The following is a 5882-nucleotide window of genomic DNA, read 5'->3' as shown; positions in this document are numbered from 1 at the left end:
GCATGAGATAAATTTCTTTGTGTGTATTGATGGACACAAGCCAAGCAGAAATTTCCCACAATGCAATAGGGCAGTGTTTGGTCAGTCTGAAAATGGTATCATATTATTGTGTCATCACTTGACCAGACCCAAAAGTAGGCTCAGGTATCAGTTTCTTCTCAATGCTAATGTCTGCTAGCTTAGTCTGCTACTTTGATGGCTCTGCCTGCTCAAAGGTCCAGACCCCTGGATGTGGTGGTTCCTACCTGAACGTAGATTCTGTCAGCTCATGTTGTTAAATCAACTCACCAGGAACACCAGTAGATTTCAATGGACTGACAATGAGTCTCATTGAATGGTAAACATGTCAAATATGAAGTCATCACCTGAGGAGGTCTGCTGCTGGAATGAAGCTCCAGATATTCACAAGATATTCTAGATCTTAAAATAAAGCATTTTTATATTTGATTTCTTATTCATTCAGGTCATCCAGTCATGTGACTGAAGTCATCCAGTCACGTGACTGAAGTCATCCAGTCATGTCAGTGATGTCACTTGGCAGGACTGTCATTGCCGTCTCATTCTAGAAAAGAATCCAGACTCCACATACAAGATGGTTGATGTTTTCTTGACTTGATGCTCTGACTGTCAGGGTAGATGACAGCTTCTTCTGCTGCTGCATCTGAGTGGCTAGGATTGGAGGTTTTACCTCCGAAGGTTGTTTGGTTCCAGGGGAAACTTCAAAATTCCAGTCCCCAAACTGGGCTGTTCTGAAACTCTTCTCCTGAATCACTCCTGAGTTCTTGTTAAGAGCTGGAAATGAGCTGCAGCAAGAACAAATACCAGTGCCAACCAGATCAACTTAATGGCTGTTTTTGTAGTGATTTGGTGCCTCATGAGGAGAAAATTTGGGCACAAATGTTGGACAAGAGTGTTTGTGGAGGGGTGTTTTTTTGTTGTTGTTGCAGTGTTGTAAGTCACTGTACCTGCAGCTGAATGATTGAACTTTCTCCAAATATCCTCAAGATGGTTTCCAATGACATCAGTTGTCACAAGAGGAAGTCTGCATGTAAACACACTCAGGTGTGCCCAGCTATTCTTATGAGAACATTCGATCAACTTCCTTCTATGTGCAGCCTAACCTTAATCTTAATCTTAATCTTAACCAACTGAATCTTAATCTTTATTTGAAACTAAACTCAATCCAGACCTTCACTCTGAAAGAACTCACAAACTGCATTGCGCTGCATCAGGGCCGGTCTTTGGTCCCCATGAGGACGAGGACTCCTGATCAGTGTTGATGATGGAAATGGTCTCCAACACAATAAAACAAGAAATACACACACGTGTAAACACACAGTGACCCCGCATGTCGTTTTTGCCCAACTTAAATTTTCATTCATTACCCAGAGCCTCTCAAAAGCCCTGAAGAAAAATTGAATATTTGGAGTTTGAAAGCCATAAATCACATCCATATCATCTCGTCCATCTCAGTCTGATCTCATCTTTGTTTGTTGTTTTTTTAAAGAGGGACAAATTGGTACTTGGTTAAAAAAGCACTGTGGGAAAATGATCCTGCTTTCAGGGAGGTCTTTGGTGAGTTTGCTAACAATGCAGAGAACCATGACGGTACCAAGCACAAGGCTGCTGCCCTCTGCATCACAGCTACACTTTGGAGTCTGTTTGAACTGAATGTGAAGGGTCTGACATCATCACACCAGTACGACAACAAGTGACCATGAACCAAAAGAAAACCTTCACTGATGAGTCCATGGATCTCATTGATCTGTGCCTTTTCCTGATCTTCAGGTTCTGTCTTTGATTTCTTTCTTTGATCTCTAAATTCTGTGCTTTGGTTTCCTTGGTCAGTCTTTGAATTCTGGTTCATAATAAAAAAGAACTCCCAGCATATTTCTGCAGACCATAGATAGGGATTTTACCAACTGCACCATAGCAACCCTCTTGCTGTCTGCTGTTGTGCCCCTGAAAAGTAAGACAGCCTGGCAGTCAACAAACTGGGCTCAACAGAAGAATGTCAACTAAAGATGGATTAAAGACCAGGAGGAAATGTAACCAACCTACAAAGATGGAGGGGAATTGAGACCCACATGTTTGCCATCCTTGATGAACTGTCCACTGGTGCAGGGGATGAGATCATGGCCATGATCTGGGAGCCAGTCCTGGATGTTAAATGTCCTGATGATGGACAGTGCAGTGGCAAAATGTCTGGTCCACTGACTGAACTCTGCCACAAATGAGGAACAACAGTCAGCAAGGAGTAGAAACGAAGAGGAGAAATGGAGAGAACAGAAAGAATGAGAGATCATGGAGGAAAGAGGCTGATATTTGCAAGTGTCCTGACTACAACACAGCAATCTAGAGAAACCATGACCTGGATTACTGAGGACCTCCACTGGCAGTTCATTTCTGTTGATCATAGGGCCATGCTGGGTGAAGCAGGAATGAATCCTGGGACTGAGGTTGTGGGGCAATGGTCACCTTTCCTGCTGAAACTGTCAATTCTTCTGCTTGGTTCTCTCCACAAAACCAGTCCCTTAACGGAGCTCAAACCCCAGTTACAGCTGTGAGAGCCCAGAATCTGACACACTGGACCATCAGGAACAGCTTTGTGCTTTCAAACAACAGAGACGACACTCAAGGACTCAGGGAACGCAGGAATCTCTGGCCTCAGCTGACATGTTGAATTTCAGCAACACTTCATGATGCTGAGTTTCGCAAACCAATGAGAAGATGAAGGAGGCCGTCAACTCCTTCAAGCTCAACATCTCCACTGCTTTACCCAGGAGGTCAGGAGGTCCAAGCAGAACCTGCACCCCCCCACCTCTGATGTTTACTCCACACAGAGATGAGGGGTCAGTTCAGAAGAGTGAGCTGGAGTCTGGGCAAGTCTTTTCATTCAGTCCCTGGTTGAAACAATTGTCTCCACCAACTTCAGTATGGGTCTGGACCTGCACAGGTTCCAATTCCTGTCTTGGTCCCAAGGGTTTGTTGAACCAGAGAAGCTTCAAGTGGTGACGCTCATTAAACCATGCATGAAGGTCAACCTGCATTATCTGCTGTGCTCATTAGCAGGGACTTAGCTCCAGAGAGTGCTAGCTTAGCATGTGAGAGGTAGAGGGATCCATGCCGTCCTTCTGAGAATACTTTAACTTGTTCTGTTGATCAGAGGAGCAGCTGGGTGATGAATGCTGATGTTTGTCCACTGGTGTGATAAAGTGTCCCCTGTTACTGAGATGTGGATGAACACCTGCTCAGGTCAAAGCTGCAATAAAACCAGGGACTCTGAACCACACAGTGAAGGAGTTTGTCATCAAGATTTATGGCAGCTTTGAAACTTCCCACCATCTCCTGAATGTGGAGCAACTTGTCCTGCCAAAACTGTCCCCTCTTCCATTCTTAATAACACCTGTCCTGACTGGCAATCAAGCTAGGCTGCAGCGGTGAAAGCGCTGAATGCAGCCAGGATACACAATGACTCAGGATACACAGGAATCTGTTGACTCAGCTGGAGAAGCAGAGGGTCCACCAAGACCAGCAGACACCTTCATTCTTGATTCTTGATTTCAAGGGCAGCCCCTTGAGATGCACCATCTCATTTTGGAGGGGGTCCTGACAAATAATGACCAACAATACAACAATAATAAAAGTAGATTCTATTTTCAACACAAGGACACACACATCATACACCCAGGTACAGGCCAACAATGTTCCCCAAAGCCCCCCCCCCCCCCCACCACCACCACCACCACCACCACCACCATCCAGTATTATACAAAGTATGATCAGAGATCCATCCAGTATTATACAAAGTATGATCAGAGATCCCACTGCAGAATAAGAGTGGGCCTGTGTTCACATACGCATACATTTAAACACCCATCTAAATAAATACTGCTTCCATGCACCATTAAAGTACACAATGCATATTCATACACAAATATCCACATATTTACAGTACAGAGAACAAACAAGAACAAGTAGAGAGTGAATCCTGGAGAGAAAAGGGGAGGTGCATCAGAAACGAGAGCAGATGTTTGAAAATGCTTGATGATTTGAAGATGAGAAAGGAAGAGAGAGACCCAAGTGAGGAGGAAAGGTTGTTCCAATCTGATGGAGCTTTAAATACAACCGGTCAAAGCAGGAGGCCGTCCCCACTGATCCTGGATCTGCTCAACCTTCCTGCCTGTTAAAAGGAAGGTTTTCATCACCACTGTTGCAGGATGTGCTGCTGGTGGAGAATTGTTGGGTGTAGATTCATTGAAGCAGTTTGGTGCTGGACCTGTTCTACTAGTAAAGAGTCATGAGAGAACTTTGTTGTGATTTGGTTCAAACAAATAAAATGATTTGACTTGATTTGGTGCCTCAGGAGGAGAAAATTTGGGCACAAAAGTTGGACAAGAGTGTTTGTGGAGGTTGTGGATCAAAGTTCTATTTAAATCCAACACATAGAATCAAACAATGTGAAGCAGGCTAATGAACAATAAATCAAATATAAAAATGCTATATTTTAAGATCTAGAATATCTTGTGAATATCTGGAGCTTCATTCCAGAAGCAGACCTCCTCAGGTGATGACTTCATATTTGACATGTTTACCATTCAATGAGACTCATTGTCAGTCCATTGAAATCTACTGGTGTTCCTGGTGAGTTGATTTAACAACATGAGCTGACAGAATCTACGTTCAGGTGAGAACCACCACATCCAGGGTTCTGGACCTTTGAGCAGGCAGAGCCATCAAAGTAGCAGACTAAGCTAGCAGACGTTAGCATTGAGAAGAAACTGATACCTGAGTCTACTTTTGGGTCTGGTCAAGTGATGACACAATAATATTACATCATTGTCAGACTGACGCCTGCTCAACACTGACCAAACACTGCCCTATTTCATCGTGGGAAATTTCTGCGTGGCTTGTGTCCATCAATACACACAAAGAAATTTATCTCATGCTGCCGTGACGCGGATTCGAACCAGGGTTGCTGCGGCCACAACACAGAGTACTGACCACTATACGATCATGGCTTCCTCAACAGCAGTTTGAGCTTCTATGTCTTTGTCTCATTGAGTGTTGCGGCGAACAGCTAATGAACAGCTGATGGGCGACTGCGGCGGCCCCTGATGCAGGAGACGGGCCAGGACCCGTTCAGAAGGTGGTGAATATTATTCTTGGTGTTTTTAGGGCATGTTCCCACCCATCTTCACGTGGGTGACAAAAATGGATTTTTTGTAAAGATTTTGGCGCGAGTTCGGCCTGTCAAATCCTGATCGGGGCCAGTTTGGTTGTGTTGTCTGCAGCGTCTGGCGCGCTCAGCGGGAGCGAGTCCGATCATTATAAAGGTGGGTCAAACAATTTAGGTTGAGACGAAGGACGGCACGAGCAGAGCAGACGCAGGTCTTCATTCCACCTGCAGAGCTGTAGAGCATGGATCATGTCAAGGACTAAATGAGGGGAAAGAGAGCAGGAGAGCAGGGCAGAGACAAAGACAGATAATGCTCTCCTAAAACAAGGACTGTTCAGTCAATGGTAGAGCAGAGTGGCGCAGCGGAAGCGTGCTGGGCCCATAACCCAGAGGTCGATGGATCGAAACCATCCTCTGCTGGAAGACGAAAAATAAAATGAACCAGTGTCTTCAGAAATGTGTGTCTGTTAAAAAGAGGTTCATAAGGATTTTGTCTTCCTCCACAATCACCAACCATTGTGAGAGTTAACAACAGTCCACTTTCTGACTGAAGCAAAAGTAGACTTCAAAAGGTTTTTCTGATTCAACATAGCAGCTAAATTTCCATTTCCATTTCCTGAACAGGACAGGTTAAAAAAAAGGGAATGTCATGACTTCCTCTGTATGTTAGAATATGAACGACTAAAAATGTTCATGCCCAGTT

General features: G+C 44.5%; 1 non-coding gene across 1 annotated transcript; it reads left to right on the top strand.

Moving 5' to 3' along the window:
• Positions 1-5527: 5527 nt before the first annotated feature.
• Positions 5528-5599, top strand: trnam-cau (transfer RNA methionine (anticodon CAU)). The gene has a single exon. It is a non-coding gene; the product is annotated as a tRNA-Met (tRNA).
• Positions 5600-5882: the final 283 nt, after the last annotated feature.

Source organism: Aulostomus chinensis, chromosome 1 (genome assembly GCF_037954235.1).
Source record: "Aulostomus chinensis isolate RoL2024-O1b breed Wild chromosome 1, RoL_Achi_v1.0, whole genome shotgun sequence".
Lineage (NCBI taxonomy): Eukaryota > Metazoa > Chordata > Actinopteri > Syngnathiformes > Aulostomidae > Aulostomus > Aulostomus chinensis.
Note: the sequence above shows the minus strand (reverse complement) of the source record. Positions and strands in the feature narration are given on the sequence as shown.